This window comes from Rhodnius prolixus, unplaced genomic scaffold, assembly GCF_049639745.1.
Source record: "Rhodnius prolixus isolate KJV_2025 unplaced genomic scaffold, Rpr scaffold_2, whole genome shotgun sequence".
Lineage (NCBI taxonomy): Eukaryota > Metazoa > Arthropoda > Insecta > Hemiptera > Reduviidae > Rhodnius > Rhodnius prolixus.
Window position 1 is genome coordinate 64,478,627 of NW_027411592.1, and position 24,281 is coordinate 64,502,907.

Genomic DNA, 24,281 nt, shown 5'->3' on the forward strand with positions numbered 1-24,281 from the left:
TCCTTAGGCTAAAAGCAATCAACCGGAAGTGCCACTTAGTAATTTTTTTTTCTTTTTTGTAAATTGAGACCAAGCGTTCAAATCATTTGTACACATTTTAGATGTGGTAACTTTTTTTATTTAACAAATTTTCCTGGAATTTCCTGGATTAAGTAAACATTTTGGAAAAGTGGCTTACTTCTTAAGTGCAATTCTATGTGTTGTACTCGTAAACGATACTGACGGTTATTTGCTATCATTTAAGCTTTATATTGCATTGTTTAAATACCACATTACATAGGAAATGACTGAACAGGAACTTACAGCCCTATTTTCTTGTGAGTGATGAAGTTAATTTTTTTCTTTTTTTTTTGTTATGGTTTTTCCCAACTCTGAAAAACTTACGTTAGTAAGAACGAAAATGCCGGAAGTTTTGGGAATCTTGTCCAGTGATTGGTCGCGCATACCTTATTTCTTTTTTCTTTTTTTTTGTATTAATGATATCGCATCCGGTTCTCTGAGAGCTCAGTGTAGCCTTTGTGATCAAGATATCATCGTATTTTAATATTTTCTATTAATTAACTCCCGAGATTTATGTCCTGAGTGTTGTGATACGAGAGAGAGATGTGCACGAAGATAGTGAACAAGTCGTAAATTAATCGTAAGTTTTCCCATCATTTACATCCCGCTTTTCTAGGACAGTGGCATTGGAAAATTATTAGTGTTTAACTTTTCTTTGTTTTTTCTTTTTGAATATTTTTGATAAAAAGTTAATTGTTGTTAAGTGAGGGAGTTATTTGAATTGTTCCAAGTTAGGACTGGGGAGTCTGCTCAGGTATCAGAGAAGTGAAACAGAGACGCTAATTGTTGTTAGCCAGTTCCTGTTTGCACAGCCTTTTGAATAAATATTTGTAGACCCTATGCAAATTTCCCTTCCATACCCTTTTTCCTCTTCCAATTTTTTAAATAAATAATTTCTTTGTTTTCCAAATATTTGGGCCACCCTTTTTTTTGCTTTGTTTTTGCTTTGGACCACCCTCTGATTGTTAGGGAGATCCTATCTGTCGGCTCTATCCAAGAACAACTCTATTAGTAAAATCTGAGGTGACCCTTTCTGGAGTTTCTCTCGCTCTCATTCTCTCTCTCACTCTCTCTCTCACTCTCTCTCTCTCTTTGTCTCTCTCTCACTCTCTCTCTCACTCTCTGTCTCTTTGTCACTCTCTCTCTGTCTCTTTGTCACTTTCTTTCTCTCTCACTCGCTCACTCTGTGTCTCACTCTCTGTCTCTTTGTCTCTCTCTCTCTCTGTCTCTTTGTCACTTTCTCTCTCTCTCTCTCTGTCTCTTTGTCTCTGTCACGTTCTCTCTCACTCTCTCTCTTTCTCTCACTCCCTCTCTCTCACTCTCTCACTCTCCTTGAAATGTTCTTGCAACTATGAATTTTTGACTTGAACAGAGATCGCAGATTTCAATTTACAACAATATAGTGAATCTGTTGAAGGAAAATTTTGACACAGCGTTACCGAACACTGTGTGCTTAGAATCGAAGTTTCCTCCTGAGACTAAAGATGTCCTTCAATAAATAAGACAGTGCTGATAAGCAGTATAGAACTAATTTCCTCCTTCAGACCGCACCGCAACCGCTCAAAGATTCTCCCAAAACAAGATTGGCGCGCCCACTTCCCGCTGAAGTATAACACCTAACAAGACGTTGCCTATTCAGCACCCCCCCCCCCACCCAGGGAAAACTGTCCAAAAAAATAATTTATAAAATTCTCTCAGAGGGGTGGGGGTAAAAAAAAAGAAAAGACAAACTGAATAAATATTGGGAATGAATTTTTGAATGAGCTCCTGTCATTGTGCTGTTGTCCTCGTCTTACTTCAGGCCTTCGGCCTTCGGCACTGATGGGAACTTTTCATTTTATTATCTCGTAATTTAAATTATTTTTTACCTCGTCTCACTTTTCTTCTACTTTTTTGCTGTTTTTTAAAGTGTTCACTTGATTTAAGTTCATTCACTCTGAGTGAAGTTCAATAATTATATTAGCTTCTCTCCACTTTTACTCGCTATACCTACTTCCGGTTCATGTACTAGCTAATAGAAGGTATTATATGGAGTAAAATTGGACTACATTGAGTTTTTCACTTATTATCCTGGAAAATTGTACTAAAATGGCACTTCACGAGGTGGTGGCAATTAAATAACCAAACTGATGCTGCTGCAGAAGAACTATGCATGCGCCAAATCCTAACGACCGACAGCTGTGCAGCGTAAAGCCTTCTCCTCTTTCGATTGCAGCGCCGCCTCACGTGTTTGTAGAGAAATCTGTCTTACCGGAACCGTCCGTTTGTGTAAGAGGTGATAGTTTCGTTTTGCCGAAAACATCGATACTACACAACGTAGTAGAGCAACGAATTGTCGTGAAATTTCACATGAAACTTGGTAAAACCGCTACAGAAACTTATCTTTTATTAAAAGAAGTTTATGGCGATGAATGTTTATCACGTGCGCAAGTTTTTTGAGTGGTTCAAGCGTTTCCAAGATGGCCGAGAAGATGTTGGAGATGATGACCTGCCCGGGTGAAACATTACTACCGCGTAAGATGCTTGCTCAACTCTGTGAAAGAGTAAGGAAAAAAAACGACCCGATTTGAGGGAAGAACAAGTCACGGGGTTCTCCACCAAGGACAACCGCGGCGCCGGCTCACACTGCATTGTCTGTCAAGACGACGTTTCTAGGCAAGTACAACATCCCCAGTTTTAGCCCATCCGCCTTATTCGCCTGACCTGGCAGCCCCATGTGACTTTAGATCTGTTCCCACCAAAGTCAAATCTGCATTTTAAAAGGAACACGATTTCAGTCCGCTGTGAAGCTGTGAAAGAAAAAGGCGGCTGATGCGTCATGCAGGAGCTGACAGAAAAAGATTTCCAGCACAGTTTCAGAACAATGGTAAATTCGCATGGAGCGTTGTAGGGATAGAGGAAGGGTGTGTATTGAAGGTGATAATAACTAAATATGTATAAATTTAAACTAAAATGTTTTACTGCATCAGTCTCGTTATTTAATAGCCACACCTTGTACTTGGTAGTGAATGCCACTTTACTGGTAGATCTCCTTCAAAAGTGCCAATTCCATGTTAAAGTAATGATTCTATTTATTACTAAGAGGGTTTTGCTAAACTTCTGAACCTGGAAAAGTTCCAAAACTTGGAAATAAAAACCCCCAATTTTCTGAATGATTTTCTTCTCATATTTATCAGATTTTCACGTGTGTTAGGGCGTTTAATAACTGATTTGCTTTTCATAACTTTTCTTGGTACCTTCTAGAAAATTTTGGAGTAGGGCAAAAAATATCTTAGTGTAGTTAATATAATTAAATTTGCTTGAAACAATTATAATTTTCATTATAAAGATAATTGGCGGAACTGTAGATTTAACGAGAAAAACAAAAATATTTGAATTGGAGATCTCTATTCAAATTCTCTAGAAAAACATTTCTAGATCAAGTAAACAGTGTTAGTAAAGAAAACAGTACAGTAACGCGCGTATATTTTTGCCGGGAGTATGTGTGTGTACGTATTTTAATGTACGAATAAGTGCTTGATGTTTTGACTTAGCCATCCTGTTTATCCTCCTCTTGGGAAGCCAATAATTCTTAACTCTATCTTCCAATGGGTATTCCGCAATTCCCCCACCCTCACCCGTTCATCTCTCTCTCTACCTTCTCTGTTCCTAGTGTGCAAGGGGGGGTTTTATTCAGTAACCAGGGCTTGGAAACAACTGTTTGGCGCCGTCTAATTTATTACCGCCAAAATATACTAGCACCACACTACTGGCTGGCGGCAATAGAGCACCGCCCCCGCCACACTCAGACAGAGAGTTACTGCAATGGCCTTTATAACCATGACTTGTGGATACCTCTTTGGTGCGCAGGTTATCCTGTGGACTTTCTATTACAATCCTTTAGAAAAAATAAAGGAAGAAGTATACACTGTGATCATGTTAACATTTTTACGTCATGCAGGTTTTCACCGGAAAAGCAAGTTTTTTTTTTTTTAGATCTTCTGAGCCGGAACAAAGAGTTTATATCCATTATCTCTGTCCCTTCTTCGTTCCTTGGACATCCGGAGCTTTTCCAACAGTTTAAAAAAAAAAAGTAGAAGTAAAGTAATCGCCTATTTTTTCGGGCGGGGCTTAACGTCCAACTACCAATTAGGTGTCGTTGGCGCAGGCGACTAGCAAACATACTCTACTGTAAATTTCTCACATTAACCATTAAATAAAATCCAAGGCTTTGACCAAGGGAATCGAACCCACTAAACCAACAATACATCTTAGCATTGCGGGTCTAGTCTCTTAACCGCCTAACATACTTTACTATAAATTTCTCATATTAACCATTAAATAAAATCCAAGGCCTAGACCCTGGGAATCGAACCCACTAAACCAACAATACATCTTAGCATTGCGGGTCTAGTCTCTTAACCGCCTAACATACTTTACTATAAATTTCTCATATTAACCATTAAATAAAATCCAAGGCTTAGATCAGGGGGAATCGAACCCACTAAACCAACAATACATCTTAGCATTGCAGGTCTAGTCACTTAACCGCCTAACATACTTTACTATAAATTTCTCATATTAACCATTAAATAAAATCCAAGGCTTAGATCAGGGGGAATCGAACCCACTAAACCAACAATACATCTTAGCATTGCGGGTCTAGTCTCTTAACCGCCTAACATACTTTACTATAAATTTCTCATATTAACCATTAAATAAAATCCAAGGCTTAGATCAGGGGGAATCGAACCCACTAAACCAACAATACATCTTAGCATTGCAGGTCTAGTCACTTAACCGCCTAACATACTTTACTATAAATTTCTCATATTAACCATTAAATAAAATCCAAGGCTTAGATCAGGGGGAATCGAACCCACTAAACCAACAATACATCTTAGCATTGCGGGTCTAGTCTCTTAACCGCCTAACATACTTTACTATAAATTTCTCATATTAACCATTAAATAAAATCCAAGGCTTAGATCAGGGGGAATCGAACCCACTAAACCAACAATACATCTTAGCATTGCAGGTCTAGTCACTTAACCGCCTAACATACTTTACTATAAATTTCTCATATTAACCATTAAATAAAATCCAAAGCCTAGACACTGGGAATCGAACCCACTAAACCAACAATACATCTTAGCATTGCGGGTCTAGTCTCTTAACCGCCTAACATACTTTACTATAAATTTCTCATATTAACCATTAAATAAAATCCAAAGCCTAGACACTGGGAATCGAACCCACTAAACCAACAATACATCTTAGCATTGCGGGTCTAGTCTCTTAACCGCCTAACATACTTTACTATAAATTTCTCATATTAACCATTAAATAAAATCCAAAGCCTAGACACTGGGAATCGAACCCACTAAACCAACAATACATCTTAGCATTGCGGGTCTAGTCTCTTAACCGCCTAACATACTTTACTATAAATTTCTCATATTAACTATTAAATAAAATCCAAGGCTTAAAACAGGGGAATCGAACCCACTAAACCAACAATACATCTTAGCATTGCGGATCTAGTCTCTTAACCGCCTAACATACTTTACTATAAATTTCTCATATTAACCATTAAATAAAATCCAAAGCCTAGACCCTAGGGAATGGAACCCACTAACACGTTTTTTCAAGTTGTAGTGATTGGTTTTCTGAAAATTATTCCTAATTGAAGTCAACTTTCTTTTTTTTTTTGCAATTATAAAAAGACTTGTGAGTCTTCAAGATGATTATTTACCAAGAAAATTGGCTGTAAAATAAATATTTTACTTCTAAACACCATCTTGAATTATACAAAAAGGATGTAGTCATAGTTACCAACATTATTTGGCTTGTCAGCTGTCACTCTGAGTTACTTTACCAAGGTTAGATTGGTAAGTCAGTCATCTATATTTTTTTTGCCTCAAGCCTTGCACATAGTGAGAAAAATGAAATAGTTACTCACCTTTACTTTTCTCAGCTTGTACAACGTATTGATTTTTGTTTTTCTTTTATGATTTTTCATAAAAGAAAAACATAATATTACTTGTACGTGATTTATTCAAGGATAGACTTGACTCGAGCCTGTAGAATTACTGATTTGTAGTTATTAGTTACTTTGTAATTAAGTGTCGTAATTGTGGCGGCCATATTTGTCGGCAGTAGGACAAGATCTGGGGGCCCTATAAAGCCAATGTACTGTCTGTTCCTCTTTAAGAGCCGGAAGGACTACTAAAGATGGGTAACCAAAGTGCTATCAAGGGGGCCTAGTACTTTACTACCTTTACTATTTCCGTTTCCCCCACTCCGTCTAAGAAGAACTTACTCCGCAACTATTCCCATCATTGCCTGCTCCTCCTCTTCCTCCTCTTCTTCTACTTACTCTATACGATCTACCAACTTTCATGGCTCTGTGGAATTTCTGCCTCCTGTTACCGATCCGCGGGGAGAATTGTCTTCTTTGGCACGCCACTAAACTTGTGAATTTGTTCTTGGATTAAAACTGTTCCATGAAAAGGTAGGGGTAAGGTTTTCGTTCTTAGTTTCGAATTATTAGGGGCCAATAATATTAGAGCTGTAATCTAGTTTTGGATGCTGTGACTGACGGTCACATTATCTTGTGTAAGAAAGTTGCGAGCCAAATTGTGATTGCCTCTAATAATCTACTATTCCGTAGGTCTATTTATATAAGAACTGTTTGGTTCCTGTTTCTTGTACTCTTTCGGCGTGGTTTCCTTTCTTTCGGCGTTACTCTATTTCCGGTAAAACGTGAATGTACGAGGTGTGGCTATTAAATAACGAGACTATGGCTGTAAAAACATTTTATTTCAAATTTACGCATATTTAGTTATTATCACCTTCAATATACACCCCCACCCCTATCCCTACAACGCTCCATGCGAATTTACCATTCGAAACTGTGCTGGAAGCCTTTTTCTGTGAGCTCCTGCATGACGCGTGCCGCTTTTTCTTTCACAGCTTCACAGCGGACTGAAATCGTGTTCCTTTTAAAATGCAGAGATTTGACTTTGGGGAACAGATCTAAAGTCACATGGGGCGGCCAGGTCAGGTATGGCCTAAAAAAACTGGGATGTTGTACTATTTGGCTAGAAACGTCGTCTTGACAGACAAGGCAGTGTGAGCCGGCGCCGCGGTTGTACTTGATGGAGAACCACGTGACTTGTTCTTCCCTCAAATCGGGTCGTTTTTTTCCTTACTCTTTCACGGAGTTGAGCAAGTAGTACCTCACGGTAGTAATGTTGATTAATTATAATCGATATTTTCATCCGTTTTAGACGTGGAAGGGCGACGACCCGGGCAGGTCATCATCTCCAACGTCTTCTCGACCATCTTGGAAACGCTTGAACCACTCAAAAACTTGCGCACATGATAAACATTCATCGCCCATAAACTTCTTTTAATAAAAGATAAGTTTCTGTAGCGGTTTTACCAAGTTTTGATGTGAAATTTCACGACAATTCGTTGCTCTACTACGTTGTGTAGTATCATGTTTTCGCGCAAAACGAAACTAACACCTCTTACACAAACGACGGTGGTTCCGGTCAGACAGATTTCTCTACAAACACGTGAGGCGGCGATGCAATCGAAAGATAAGGCTTTACGCTGCACAGCTGTCGGTCGTTAGGATTTGGCGCGTGCATTCGTTCTTCTGTAGCAGCATCAGTCTCTTTATTTAATAGCCACATCTCGTACTTTTCTCTTATTGGTGGAGAAAGTGAAAATAAAAGATTGTGTTGAAAACAGATTTTCGTCTGAGGATTATTATTTTTTTGAAATTTCAAGATTGCATTAGATTCACGGTCTAAAAGTTACTAAACCATTGTAAGATTGCAATGACGGAATGGTGAAGGTAATATACCGTGTACAGAAACCCCTTATTACTCGGGGAATGCACAGTTAGAGCATTCTAAAGTCGTGTCCCTAACACCCTTTTTCCGTTCGCCCCATTTAGTGCCCTTAACCTCTTAGCAGCGGGGAAGCCCTACTAGTAATGCCCCTAATACTATTTTAATGGTCTCTGCGGCTAGGCTAACCTGTGTATCATTAACCTTCCAAATTGAAATGTAACATCCCTTCCCTCCAGATAGAATATCATCCTTATAAACTCTGGAAAAAGGAAACTCCTTAAACCTTAACAGAGGAGGGGCAAAGAAAAGTCCTTCGTCCTTCGCTTTTTTAACCAGCCATATTCATGGAAGGAAAAGTAGTAAAGATTATTTCCTCCTTTTTCATAATTCCAGTCTGTACCTCCTCCTCTTTGCTAAACTGCTTTTCCTCTTTAGAGAAAATTGATTTCCCGGCTTAAAAGCAGCGGCTCTGTTCATTTCTTTGGTCCTTTCTTCCATGTTGCCTTCTTCGCGGTCTGCCTTTATATACGCACCAATCTTCTGTGAACGTAATAACTTCTTATTTCTTTCTTTTTTTTTTATTACTACCTTCTTAGAAGCTCTCTTTTTTCCTATTTTTTTTATCAGCCTGAAATTTTCAGATCAAATAAAATGTAAATGTATTTTTTATTCTGATTCTATGATTAATATTAGCTTTTTCCTCTTGGCCATTCAACGTCCTCTAAAAGCTTTTGCTGACCCCAAATCGTGGTTATAATTATCGATATTTACTGGCCACTTAATACGTCACACTAGTCAGTGTGGAGGTGGGGGGAATTGAGAGATATTTTTCTGCCATTCCCTTATCTTACTAAAAACCTGCTAATGTTAATCCAGCTACAAAAACTGAAAGCGTATTTATGTTTCATATATTGTAATACCGAGTCTTATTGTAAATATTATTTAAGTGAACTATAAGGGTCATTTATTTGATAAAACAAATAATCCAAAGGGGTTTCAATTACTTAAAAAAAAAAAGTACTCAAAATATAAAGCTAAGCTAAATCATTCACAATAAAATGGATTACTTACTTAGTAAATCCATTCTCGCTAGTAAATCCATTCTCGCTAGTGAATCCATTCTCGCTAATGAATATATTCTCGCTATTAAATCCATTCTTGCTAGTAAATCCATTCTCGCTAGTAAAGTCACTCTCGCTAGTGAATACATTCTCGCTAGTGAATACATTCTCGCTAGTAAATCCATTCTCGCTAGTGAATCCATTCTCGCTAATGAATATATTCTCGCTAGTAAATCCATTCTTGCTAGTAAATCCATTCTCGCTAGTGAATACATACTCACTAGTAAATCCATTCTCGCTAGTAAAGCCACTCTCGCTAGTAAATCCATTCCTGCTATTAAATCCATTCTCGCTAATGAATATATTCTCGCTGGCAAATACATTCTTGCTGGTAAAGGCACTCTCGCTAGTGAATACATTCTCGCTAGTGAATACATTCTCGCTAATGAATACATTCTCGCTAGTAAATACATTTTCGCTAGTGAATCCGTTCTCGCTAGTGAATACATTCTCGCTAGTGAATACATTCACGCTAGTAAATCCATTCTCGCTAGTGAATCCATTCTCGCTAATGAATATATTCTCGCTAGTAAATCCATTCTTGCTAGTAAATCCATTCTCGCTAGTGAATACATACTCACTAGTAAATCCATTCTCGCTAGTAAAGCCACTCTCGCTAGTAAATCCATTCTTGCTATTAAATCCATTCTCGCTAATGAATATATTCTCGCTGGCAAATACATTCTTGCTGGTAAAGGCACTCTCGCTAGTGAATACATTCTCGCTAGTGAATACATTCTCGCTAATGAATACATTCTCGCTAGTAAATACATTCTCGCTAGTGAATCCACTCTCGCTAGTGAATACATTCTCGCTTGTAAATCCATTCTTGCTAGTAAATCCATTTTCGCTAATTATGCCATTCTCGCTAGTGAATCCATTCTCGCTAGTTCATTCATTCTAATTCATACTAATATTCAATATACGTCAGGAGAAAGTTCCATGATATCTTCTTTCTCTTTTTTTTTAACTAAATTAACTTAGTATCTTAAGTCTTGAACTTTGGTTTGAAGATTGAAATGTTAAAAAACATGTTGTTCTCTATTTGTTAAACATTTTGCTACGGATGTGTGCCAGCATCAGTGGCTAATATTATACTTGTATTCAGGGAACATCTAAATGTATATTTCCGGTGGGAAGTTGGATGCGATAGCAATGCTGCCAACATAATATGTTAAGACAAGAAGAAATAAAAGTTAGAAATGTAGTTCCTCCAAATTTTATGCTACTATCCACTATTTCTTCTTTACAGTAACTGTTTCCCCTCTAGAAATCAGGATAACAATCTGTATCTGAACTCTATTGGGAATTAATTTTAGTTTAAATAAGTTAGGTCAGTATGACCAGATAGTTAATGATGATGATGCTCATGATGGTTGTCTGTGTGCGTAGGTGTGGTGTGTGGACGGGGTGATGTGACCGGAAGTCCCAGGCGGCCTTGAGGACCCCTGCCTCCTCTCCATCTAAATATACTTCACAAGGTAAGTGATTTTTTTCTTCAAATTTTTCTTACACTGTTAAAGTTACGCTGATAATTTCTGCCGGTAGAAGTGGGTTAAGAAGAAGTTGATGAAAATTATTTTAGTCCAAAGTATTAATTTCCCAATGATTTCGTGAAAATCGTTTGGGTTGTGAGGAGAGCGGAAGATAGAGCAGCGGCTTGAAGTTAAGCTTAATGTTATAGTTTCTAATGAAAAGTTTGTCATTTTTTTAAGTTAAGAAAGTGACAAGCTGCCCAGCATCACTGTATTACTTCCGGGGATGCGTAACTCAGTAGAAATTGTTACGAGTTCCGGTAAAAAATTGGGCAAACCTGGCAACATTGAGAACCATTATAGGAGTTTTCTGCAGCTTCCGTTGCTCTTAATTCTTTTTTAAAAATATCACTTTAATACTCAAATCTCCAAAGTGGACCGTAATTAGTTTTTGCGTCACTTCCTGTTATATTTCTCATTTCTTCCTCGATCTCGAGCTTTCCTACAGTTTACATTGATAACTTCCTAGTGTTTTACTTTCGGGATTTGGAAGAGAAGGATTTTGAGTAGTCTTGTTTCCTACTACTCCAGGTCCAGCATATTCTAATCCGCTCTCATCCAGAGACTCTATTCTCTCGGGCTCTGAAGACTGAGGTTATAAAAGGACTTGCAAGAACTTTACTACTGTAACCAGTAGCTGTTACTCAATTTCTTGAACATGACTTCTATAGGCTATACTGTAAACTTCGTATTGATTGGATTGTTAGGCTTCTCTGTAAGGCTACCATTTCAGTATAATGTCCGGTTTAAGAAACTATGAACATTAATTCAAACTTAATTTGTATAGAGATACGAATGTATCTGTTACAAAGTAGTTCAAGTTCATGTTCACTTTATAAACTTTGTAAAGTGTAAGATCTTAGTTTTAAAACTTTTTTTAAATAATTAAAAATTGTGTACATATTTTTCTCTTCAAAATTATTAATTAATTTACAAAGTTCTTCTTTAAGGATTATTATATCTGTTTATATCGAGTTGGATTCTAAAACTTTCATAGACTGGGCAGCTGATAAACAATTAATGTTTCCCGGCTCGTTCTTATTACACATTAAACCATGATCTTTGGGGTTTGATTGTACAAAATTACATTATTGATTTTTTAAATTTAATAACATAAGGGGGCCATCCAATCTTATTTCAAAAAGAATTCTTACAACTTGAAAACGCAATGAATTTATCTAAAATATTGTTTACCAACATTTTGCAATAAATTTTGAGAATTCCAAAATATTCTTTGATTTACTTTATTTAAATCAGTTAAATGCAAATATTCCCTGTACCTGTCTAAAATTATGTATATATATATTAGGTTTGTAATGCAAGCATTCTAATGAGCCCAAATCTTCTAAATGAATTTCTTTTAAACATTCAAACTACCAGTAAGTACCAATTAAATCTAATGTTGCTTGAATAGAGCTTACTCATTACAATCCAGTCTCTTTAAGCAGATCTTTACATAGTTATCATCATTTGCACAAAGTATTTTATGCAACCATCTTAATGCGTGCTTCAAAACTTGAAGTATTGAACTATGAGCATTAAGTATGGGTTCAAATGCGTTTTGAAGGATAATTAATGAGTTCGAACCCTGAGAATAATAGTAAAAGGAAGTCGAGTGAGTGGTCAGAACCAGATTTTTTTTAACTTTGGGAATTGGAAAAGTATTGATGAATGTTTATTTCCTGTCCAAAAATGTTCCCCTGCTTACCTTAGGGAGCTCATCAAAGCAATTCATCAATTTTAGTCTCTGGATTTCTGGAGGGGTAAGTTCCCCTCTGTTTGGGACCAGCTTCTCCCCCTCAAACCTGTTTATTCACCAAACAAATCTTTCCTTCCTTTGAAGCCATTTCCGGGGGGGGGGGGAGGCCCACCAATCTCTTGTAATTTTTTTCGTTTACACGGTCGGCCATAATTTTTACACGTGTACACGTGTATGTTCCTATCTCTCGTCCATACTTTAATGTTGCCCACACTGTATCCCTGGTCCTTTTATTCCGGTTTTACAGCTTTGTTTAGTTTGTTTTAACCCCCTTTTTTTTTTTATCCCATCTCTTTTTAACCCTCGTGTTTTTAAAGGAGACAATTTTGCGGTGTATCCAAAATATTGTTGGGCACTTCGTTTTCCCTTTAACAAGTCTTTTTATTCGCTCAGGATTCATGTTAAGCTTTTTTTAGCCTATCCTTGGTGCTATAATTGTTCTCCTGAGCTTATCTCCATCTTTTCCTTATTTTTAAGACCCCCCCTAAGACGCAGAACGTGATCACAAAAAAATTCTTGCTGTGCTTGCTAGTATTGAAGCCGTTTACCTTGTTTAGGACATGTCCAATGGTTTTCAGCTTTGATGGAAATCCACCCACCCTATAGAATTATCAACTATTTTTGCAGAAGAAGTAAGGAGGTGTTGCAGACGTTTGTTCTTTCCCCCAGTTAGAAAGTGGGACTAAAAAGAAGAGGCGATGCTGAGGATGTTGAGGATTATTAGCAATACCCTTAAATAATAGGGTTAGGAGCCTTGAATTTTATTTAATGGTTAAAATGAGAAATTTATAGAAAAGTATGTTTGGCGGTTAGAGGCTAGACCCGCAATGCTAAGATGTATTGTTGGTTTAGTGGGTTCGATTCCCTGTGTCTAGGCCTTGGATTTTATTTAATGGTTAACATGAGAAATTTATAGTAATGTATGTTAGGCGGTTAAGAGACTAGACCCGCAATGCTAAGATGTATTGTTGGTTTAGTGGGTTCGATTCCCCAGGTCTAGGCCTTGGATTTTATTTAATGGTTAATATGAGTAATTTACAGTAAAGTATGTTAGGCGGTTAAGAGACTAGACCCGCAATGCTAAGATGTATTGTTGGTTTAGTGGGTTCGATTCCCCGGTGTCTAGGCCTTGGATTCTATTTAATTGTTAATATGAGAAATTTATAGTAAAGTATGTTAGGCGGTTAAGATACTAGACCCGCAATGCTAAGATGTATTGTTGGTTTAGTGGGTTCGATTCCCCAGGTTTAGGCCTTGGATTTTATTTAATGGTTAATATGAGAAATTTATAGTAAAGTATGTTAGGCGGTTAAGATACTAGACCCGCAATGCTAAGATGTATTGTTGGTTTAGTGGGTTCGATTCTCCAGTGTCCAGACCTTAGATTTTATTTTATGGTTAATAAAAGAAATTACAGTAAAGTGGCGCCGCCGTCCACGACACCTAATTTGATAGTTGGACGTTAAGCCCCGCCTGAATAAATAGGCGATTACTTTACTTTACTTTAATAGGGTTAGAGGAACAAAGAGATACGAGAAGGGCAGTCTGAACTCCTTGAAAAAAAAAAAAAAAAAACACCACTTACCTTAAGTCCTTACTTATTACACTCAACTTATTGTATATCTCTGGACTGGTTTAATAATGGGATTAGAAGAGTACTGTGGAGGAAGCCCGGCTAGAAGAACTTGCAGCTTCCCAGTTATTTTTTTTGGAGGACGACTGTTTTGTTCTCTGTGCAGCCAATCGGGGATTTGTTGTTTTGTTTGGGAAACAGGGATTCTAGGTGCAGTTACTTCCGCCTCCCACTCCTTGTCCATGACATCTAATTGGTAGTTGGACGTTTAAGGACCCGTCTGGAAAAGTAGGCGATTTCTTTATTTGTTCTAAACTTTATATTTACTATCATCCTCATAGGGATTCTTCTTCTTTTTCTGGGGCGCAACAGTCCAGAAAGGACCCGGGCCTCCTCAACCAGCCTCCTCTCGATCGTGGGCTCTAGATCGCCGCCATCTTCGCAAGCCCATGCTCCTCAGGTTTGCCTCCACGTCATCCAGCCACCTCATACGAGGCATCCCTCGATGACGTCAAACCCCTGGAGTGCCATATAGCATCTTTCTGGGCAAGCGCTCTGGTTCCATCAGCTTCACATGACCCACAACCACCTAAAGCGGCCTTGTTTAATCAAGGCTATGAGATCCGGTTCCTCGTATAGCTCTTTCAACTCTGTATTCGACTTAAATCCTCCACCGATCTCGCTCCTTCAGTGGCCCCTTAAATCTTTCTTAGGATCTTCCTCTCCCCAGACATTCAGGGCCCCCGCTCGTCTTCCCTGATCAAAACACACGTCTTACTTACGTAAGCTACTACTGGCCTTATCACTGTCCTTATAGGACTACAGTTTTTACTTAAGAAATTTTATCTAGGAGCATCAGTTTTGGGGGCAGAATTCTCTCTGAAGTGAAATATGTATTTATTTAATGTTAAGTACGATTTTAAAAATTTCTAAAACGGGAAGAAAAATTTAATGCCTTGAGGAAATAGTGAGTTTGAAGGCTAGAGTTTGGAAAATCGCAAGGAAGTAAAAGTCTGTGGTCTGTGGATGTGACAGTGAAGGTAAAGGTTATTTCTTATATCAGGAATAGAACAAGAGTGTAGTTGACAGAACTATAAGCCCTTGACGGTTACCACCCAAACGACGTAAGTTAGTAAAGGAAAAACTGAAATTTACTTTCCTCCAAGGAAGGTTATACAAGTAGTTACCCACTGGGGTAAGGTTATCCAGTGACAAAACTTTATTGCTGCTTTGTAAGAAGAGGAAGGGCGTACATCTCTAGGGTGCGGTGTACCCCCTCCCCCTCTCACCCTTATTGCCCTGTAAAACTTACTTTTAACAGGATATGTTTGTTAGAGTGCGTTGTTTTTCATATAGTTATGTTTGAGTGTAACGCGTCTTGGTGAGTGAATGGTCGGTTTGTCTGTAAGTTCGTACTTCCTGTTTGTGCGTATACTCTTTTTTTTTTTGTTTTCCTAACATTTTTCACTTCCTGTGTTTTCCCGTCACACACAACACATCCATTTTTGCTTTTTTTTTTTTTTTTTTGTATTAAAGGAGTTTTCCTTGTTTGTAAAGTACTTTAACACTGAAACTTACATCTTTAATGTTTTCGCTTCGTATGTAAGTGTTCTGCTCCTGAGATTTCACTTGAAATGTTCCATTTTTTGGCAGGAAGATATGAAAACTTATCATTTCCACAACACAAAGAATCTTCTAACTTCTTAATATGTACTCTAATTTTCACAAAAACAACACGTCCAATAAGGAAATTTACGAGCGATACAGGATGTAGCTTGCATTCTTCTTACACAGTTCAGCAGCATTGGTTTTCCATAAAATCGTTGGAAAACAGGAGGAAAAGATCGGAAATTTTCTCTAACATGACTGCATCGATTTTCTTTTTAACTTCGTCCACTCTTTAAGGTAAGGCCAATATTTCAGGCGGGCTTTACGTCCAACAAGTTAGGTGGTCGTGGACGGAGGCGACTAGCAAACATACTTTACTATAAATTTCTCATATTAACCATTAAATAAAATCCAAGGCCTGAACCAGGGGAAATCAACCCCACTAAACCAGCAATACATCTTAGCATTGCGGGTCTAGTCTCTTAACCGCCTAACATACTTTACTATAAATTTCTCATATTAACCTTTAAATAAAATCCAAGGCCTGAACCAGGGGGAATCAGCCCCACTAAACCAGCAATACATCTTAGCATTGCGGGTCTAGTCACTTAACCGCCTAACATACTTTACTATAAATTTCTCATATTAACCATTAAATAAAATCCAAGGCCTGAACCAGGGGTAATCAAACCCACTAAACCAGCAATACATCTTAGCATTGCAGGTCTAGCCTCTTAACCGCTCGGCTACCGTGCCGGCCTCGTCCACTCTTTTCATACCTAAATAACTTTTCATTTAGTTCGTTTTCCCCCAAGAAAATTGATTTTTGAGTATATCTCGGGGAACCACAACATCAGGCACCTTTTTATAGAGAAACTACGGAACAAGTTTCGTCGCTTACAAAATAACAAATTCACGCATTTATCAAAATTAGCTCCATTGCTGTAGTTTGATCAAGCTCGAAATTACCATTTTGTATAACAAAACAAGTGAATATTAATTTAATTAATCCTAATTCCTGAATTCCACCATTTTGTTCGGAAGTCATTTCATGGATTTCAGGCAAGTTTCTGGGACCATCTTGCTTCCCTCATCAATTCCCTTTACATTCAGTTAATCTTTATTAAACTTTTGTGTAAACATTCCAAGTTGTATGTTAGAGACAGTCTGGTGATTATGGAGGCAGCAGTATTTCCTTTTATATTACACGAATACCGGAGAGTGTAAGACTGACAAATAGTCTGATGTAATGATCAACTAGGAAGTTGGCCTTGGGTTAACCCAGAGAACATAGTGCGATAATTGGATACCTTGTCCTGCAAAGGGTTGGCTGAGTTACTAAGTTCAGGGTATCAGGTTAATGGTGGGATGGGGGAGGCCCTATTCAAGAACGCTGAGTTAATTTAATTTCTCCGCCACACTGTTCTATGGAAGCAGCACTGTACTACTGGCTAGCTGGGGGTCTATCCCCATCCTGGACACTGTTGGTCCTGAGACAATGAGGAAGAGAGCTTAGTATTAGGACATGACCAAAGTAGTCTAGCTGCTTGTGAGGGGGAGGTGACGTCTGGAGGCGGTTATTATCATGGAGTAGATGATCTGCACATAACACTCCCATCTAGTTGGTACATCATCCTGTTTAATTAAACTAATTTACCATTTCTGCCAACTATGACAAAGTTTATGATTGGAATACGTAAAGATTTGGATGCTGTAATGAAACCCTCGGAAGAACCTCTACTTGTGTTTACCTTGGTCAGTTGCAGCTCTTCGTACTTTGCTCCTCCCGTAGTCTTGCTCAAAGCAAACTCTTGACCGTTTTAATATCTCTTCTTCTGGAGCACTTCTTCACTTATCACTTTTATCAATATTCTTGCAGCAGCACCACTTTTCAAATGCTACGATTTCCTTGGATTTTTAAAAATCAAATACTCGACTCAAAGATTAAAGATTCCAAATTTCTATTAAATATTTTAATTTGGAATTGCATAACAAAATATTTAGTAGCCGAGCGGTTAAGAGAGACTAGACCCGCAAAGCTGAGATGTATTGTTGGTTTAGTAGGTTCGGTTCCCGGTTTCTAGGCCTTGGATTTTATTTAATGGTTAATATGAGAAATTTATAATAAAGTATGTTAGGCGGTTAAGAGACTAGACCCGCAATGCTGAGATGTATTGTTGGTTTAGTGGGTTCGATTCCCGGTGACTAGGCCTTGAATTTTATTTAATGGTTAATATGAGAAATTTATAGTAAAGTATGTTAGGCGGTTAAGAGACTAGACCCGCAATGCTAAGATGTATTGTTAGTTTAGTAGGTTCAATTCCTCTGGTCTAGGCCTTGGATTTTATTTAATGGTTAATATGAGAAATTTACAGTAAAGTATGTTTGCTAGTCGCCTCCGTCCACGACACCTAATTTGGTAGTTGGACGTAAAAGTCGACCAAGATTTAGTAAAAATTCAAACTTTGAAGAACCCAATGGTGATTGCAGTAAGAGCTGTGAGGGTTTACAGGAGAATATTAGATATTTTATTCACACTTAGATAGACACAAAATCCCAACAGTACAAAAAAATGTAATCACGATGAAGTATAATAAATAAAATGCCGTTATATATCCAGGAATTTAGACGTTCGGCGTACTTTATATATAATATAGGATTAACGTCTATTTTAGTTTAAAAGGCTATGTGAGTTAGTCACGAAACTGGAAACTATTTATGGCGGCTTAATCGTCGCATGTTTTGTAATTTCCTCATTTACGTCATTGTACGATAACATTTCCTATTTGGCCATTATAGTTTTCTCTTTCCTTCACTCTCTCTCTCTCTCTCACTCTGTCACCCTCTTCGCGATAAGTATTACGATTGTGTCGAGTTTTCCGATATTCAATTTTTCTAACAGAAAATAAGTAGCGTCCAAATAAAATAATAAAATAGATTTTAGAAAATGGTTTGTGTGTTGAATGTGACTGCGAAAAACTCTAGCGATCAAAATTTTCTCTACCGGAAGTTCATTTTCATCGAACGGATTTTTCACTTTTTTTTTTTAAATTTTCTCAGGAATAGCTTCAAAGATTTTCTTTGAATCATGTAGCCCTTGGTGCCCTAGGAAAATTCAATTAATGGCACTTCCCGTTGAATGGATTTGGTTCTGTGTTCTGCACATTTTTTTTTTTTTAAAGGAGGTTTTTGTTTATTACTCACAATTCCAAGTGTTATAATAATTACGAAACCGGAAGTACCACGAATTTTTCTACACAGTTCTAGTAAAGAAAGGAGGTATAACGTATCATTACAGTAAAATGAACTGTTGTGCTTTTTCTTAAATATTATATTTTAAGGTTAGAGATTAAATCTATAAAAAATCCAAGATTGTACATCATCCGAAAACTAGAACTGCCGTCTTACATTTTTCGCTTCCCTTTATATTCTGGGAAAATTCTAGTTTACCAATCCGAAAATAGTAGCAATAAAAGGTTACGCGTGCGTAGATTGCTCGTTTATATTTTATTTTATTTTCTATTATTTAGTTTATTACGCAAGTAAGTCATTAATATCCCCAATGGCCCCGATCTTTTTATGCAGTCTAAGCAGTCTACGCTCTAATGCATTGTTCAGCACATTCTCAATACGCAGTTCCAGTTAATTATAAACAATTATTTTATACATTTAATTTACTACATAGAAGTTTGAAATTTGAACGTATTTGCAAACCTCTAAAATTTAACTCTCTATATCTCAATCACTATCATCAGTAAAACATTGCCATCTATGTCAGTTATAGTGCTTTGTATTCTCTACAATTAGGTAAAGAAATGATTGAATTCTGATTAACGGAAAGCGAGTTATAGAGGTTTAAAATTTGAAGGTATTTGCAAACCACGGAAATTTAACCCTCTATATCTCAATCACTATTATCAGTAAAACATTGCCATTTATGTCTGTTATAATGCTTTGTATTCTCTACAATTGGGTAAAGAAATGATTGAATTCTGATTAACGGAAAGCGAGTTATAGAGGTTTGAAATTTGAAGGTATTTGCAAACCACGGAAATTTAACCCTCTATATCTCAATAACTATCATCAGTAAAACATTGCCATTTATGTCTGTTATAATGCTTTGTATTCTCTACAATTGGGTAAAGAAATGATTGAATTCTGATTAACGGAAAGCGAGTTATAGAGGTTTGAAATTTGAACGTATTTGCAAACCTCTAAAATTTAACTCTCTATATCTCAATCACTATCATCAGTAAAACATTGCCATCTATGTCAGTTATAGTGCTTTGTATTCTCTACAATTAGGTAAAGAAATGATTGAATTCTGATTAACGGAAAGCGAGTTATAGAGGTTTGAAATTTGAAGGTATTTGCAAACCACGGAAATTTAACCCTCTATATCTCAATCACTATTATCAGTAAAACACTGCCATTTATGTCAGTTATAGTGCTTTGTATTGTCTACAATTAGGTAAAGAAATCATTGAATTCTGATGAACAGGAAGAGAGTTATAGAGCTTTGAAATTTGAAGGTATTTGCAAACCTTCAAAATTTAACCCTCTATATCTCAATCACTATTATCAGTAAAACACTGCCATTTATGTCAGTTATAGTGCTTTGTATTCTCTACAATTAGGTAAAGAAATGATTGAATTCTGATTAACGGAAAGCGAGTTATAGAGGTTTGAAATTTGAAGGTATTTGCAAACCACGGAAATTTAACCCTCTATATCTCAATCACTATTATCAGTAAAACACTGCCATTTATGTCAGTTATAGTGCTTTGTATTCTCTACAATTAGGTAAAGAAATGATTGAATTCTGATTAACGGAAAGCGAGTTATAGAGGTTTGAAATTTGAAGGTATTTGCAAACCACGGAAATTTAACCCTCTATATCTCAATCACTATTATCAGTAAAACACTGCCATTTATGTCAGTTATAGTGCTTTGTATTCTCTACAATTAGGTAAAGAAATGATTGAATTCTGATTAACGGAAAGCGAGTTATAGAGGTTTGAAATTTGAAGGTATTTGCAAACCACGGAAATTTAACCCTCTATATCTCAATCACTATTATCAGTAAAACACTGCCATTTATGTCAGTTATAGTGCTTTGTATTCTCTACAATTAGGTAAAGAAATGATTGAATTCTGATTAACGGAAAGCGAGTTATAGAGGTTTGAAATTTGAAGGTATTTGCAAACCACGGAAATTTAACCCTCTATATCTCAATCACTATTATCAGTAAAACACTGCCATTTATGTCAGTTATAGTGCTTTGTATTCTCTACAATTAGGTAAAGAAATGATTGAATTCTGATTAACGGAAAGCGAGTTATAGAGGTTTGAAATTTGAAGGTATTTGCAAACCACGGAAATTTAACCCTCTATATATCAATCACTATTATCAGTAAAACACTGCCATTTATGTCAGTTATAGTGCTTTGTATTCTCTACAATTAGGTAAAGAAATGATTGAATTCTGATTAACGGAAAGCGAGTTATAGAAGTTTGAAATTTGAAGGTATTTGCAAACCACGGAAATTTAACCCTCTATATCTCAATCACTATTATCAGTAAAACACTGCCATTTATGTCAGTTATAGTGCTTTGTATTCTCTACAATTAGGTAAAGAAATGATTGAATTCTGATTAACGGAAAGCGAGTTATAGAGGTTTGAAATTTGAAGGTATTTGCAAACCACGGAAATTTAACCCTCTATATCTCAATCACTATTATCAGTAAAACACTGCCATTTATGTCAGTTATAGTGCTTTGTATTCTCTACGATTGGGTAAAGAAATGATTGAATTCTGATTAACGGAAAGCGAGTTATAGAGGTTTGAAATTTGAAGGTATTTGCAAACCTTCAAAATTTAACCCTCTATATCTCAATAACTATCATCAGTAAAACATTGCCATTTATGTCTGTTATAATGCTTTGTATTCTCTACAATTGGGTAAAGAAATGATTGAATTCTGATTAACGGAAAGCGAGTTATAGAGGTTTGAAATTTGAAGGTATTTGCAAACCACGGAAATTTAACCCTCTATATCTCAATCACTATTATCAGTAAAACACTGCCATTTATGTCAGTTATAGTGCTTTGTATTCTCTACAATTAGGTAAAGAAATGATTGAATTCTGATTAACGGAAAGCGAGTTATAGAGGTTTGAAATTTGAAGGTATTTGCAAACCACGGAAATTTAACCCTCTATATCTCAATCACTATTATCAGTAAAACACTGCCATTTATGTCAGTTATAGTGCTTTGTATTCTCTACAATTAGGTAAAGAAATGATTGAATTCTGATTAACGGAAAGCGAGTTATAGAGGTTTGAAATTTGAAGGTATTTGCAAACCTCTAAAATTTAACTCTCTATATCTCAATAACTATCATCAGTAAAACATTGCCATTTATGTCTGTTATAATGCTTTGTATTCTCTACAATTGGGTAAAGAAATGATTGAATTCTGATTAACGGAAAGCGAGTTATAGAGGTTTGAAATTTGAACGTATTTGCAAACCTCTAAAATTTAACTCTCTATATCTCAATAACTATCATCAGTAAAACATTGCCATTTATGTCAGTTATAGTGCTTTATATTCTCTACGATTGGGTAAAGAAATGATTGAATTCTGATTAACGGAAAGCGAGTTATAGAGGTTTGAAATTTGAAGGTATTTGCAAACCTCTAAAATTTAACTCTCTATATCTCAATAACTATCATCAGTAAAACATTGCCATTTATGTCTGTTACAATGCTTTGTATTCTCTACAATTGGGTAAAGAAATTATTGAATTCTGATTAACGGAAAGCGAGTTATAGAGGTTTGAAATTTGAAGGTATTTGCAAACCACGGAAATTTAACCCTCTATATCTCAATCACTATTATCAGTAAAACACTGCCATTTATGTCAGTTATAGTGCTTTGTATTCTCTACAATTAGGTAAAGAAATGATTGAATTCTGATTAACGGAAAGCGAGTTATAGAGGTTTGAAATTTGAAGGTATTTGCAAACCACGGAAATTTAACCCTCTATATCTCAATCACTATTATCAGTAAAACACTGCCATTTATGTCAGTTATAGTGCTTTGTATTCTCTACAATTAGGTAAAGAAATGATTGAATTCTGATTAACGGAAAGCGAGTTATAGAGGTTTGAAATTTGAAGGTATTTGCAAACCACGGAAATTTAACCCTCTATATCTCAATCACTATTATCAGTAAAACACTGCCATTTATGTCAGTTATAGTGCTTTGTATTCTCTACAATTAGGTAAAGAAATGATTGAATTCTGATTAACGGAAAGCGAGTTATAGAGGTTTGAAATTTGAACGTATTTGCAAACCTCTAAAATTTAACTCTCTATATCTCAATAACTATCATCAGTAAAACATTGCCATTTATGTCTGTTATAATGCTTTGTATTCTCTACAATTGGGTAAAGAAATGATTGAATTCTGATTAACGGAAAGCGAGTTATAGAGGTTTGAAATTTGAAGGTATTTGCAAACCACGGAAATTTAACCCTCTATATCTCAATCACTATTATCAGTAAAACACTGCCATTTATGTCAGTTATAGTGCTTTGTATTCTCTACAATTAGGTAAAGAAATGATTGAATTCTGATTAACGGAAAGCGAGTTATAGAGGTTTGAAATTTGAAGGTATTTGCAAACCACGGAAATTTAACCCTCTATATCTCAATCACTATTATCAGTAAAACACTGCCATTTATGTCAGTTATAGTGCTTTGTATTCTCTACAATTAGGTAAAGAAATGATTGAATTCTGATTAACGGAAAGCGAGTTATAGAGGTTTGAAATTTGAAGGTATTTGCAAACCACGGAAATTTAACCCTCTATATCTCAATCACTATTATCAGTAAAACACGGCCATTTATGTCAGTTATAGTGCTTTGTATTCTCTACAATTAGGTAAAGAAATGATTGAATTCTGATTAACGGAAAGCGAGTTATAGAGGTTTGAAATTTGAACGTATTTGCAAACCTCTAAAATTTAACTCTCTATATCTCAATAACTATCATCAGTAAAACATTGCCATTTATGTCTGTTATAATGCTTTGTATTCTCTACAATTGGGTAAAGAAATGATTGAATTCTGATTAACGGAAAGCGAGTTATAGAGGTTTGAAATTTGAACGTATTTGCAAACCTCTAAAATTTAACTCTCTATATCTCAATAACTATCATCAGTAAAACATTGCCATTTATGTCAGTTATAGTGCTTTATATTCTCTACGATTGGGTAAAGAAATGATTGAATTCTGATTAACGGAAAGCGAGTTATAGAGGTTTGAAATTTGAAGGTATTTGCAAACCTCTAAAATTTAACTCTCTATATCTCAATAACTATCATCAGTAAAACATTGCCATTTATGTCTGTTATAATGCTTTGTATTCTCTACAATTGGGTAAAGAAATTATTGAATTCTGATTAACGGAAAGCGAGTTATAGAGGTTTGAAATTTGAAGGTATTTGCAAACCACGGAAATTTAACCCTCTATATCTCAATCACTATTATCAGTAAAACACTGCCATTTATGTCAGTTATAGTGCTTTGTATTCTCTACAATTAGGTAAAGAAATGATTGAATTCTGATTAACGGAAAGCGAGTTATAGAGGTTTGAAATTTGAAGGTATTTGCAAACCACGGAAATTTAACCCTCTATATCTCAATCACTATTATCAGTAAAACACTGCCATTTATGTCAGTTATAGTGCTTTGTATTCTCTAC

At 36.2% G+C, this 24,281-nt stretch overlaps 1 protein-coding gene across 6 annotated transcripts in view; it reads left to right on the forward strand.

Moving 5' to 3' along the window:
• Positions 1 to 24,281, forward strand: part of trio (trio Rho guanine nucleotide exchange factor) — a 570,361-nt gene that overhangs the window by 49,369 nt on the left and 496,711 nt on the right. For all 6 annotated transcript variants that reach the window (XM_074117039.1, XM_074117041.1, XM_074117040.1 and 3 more), the window contains exon 2: positions 10,418 to 10,506. The gene's annotated coding sequence lies outside the window, so the exon portion shown is untranslated. The remainder of the gene's footprint in view (positions 1 to 10,417; positions 10,507 to 24,281) is intronic.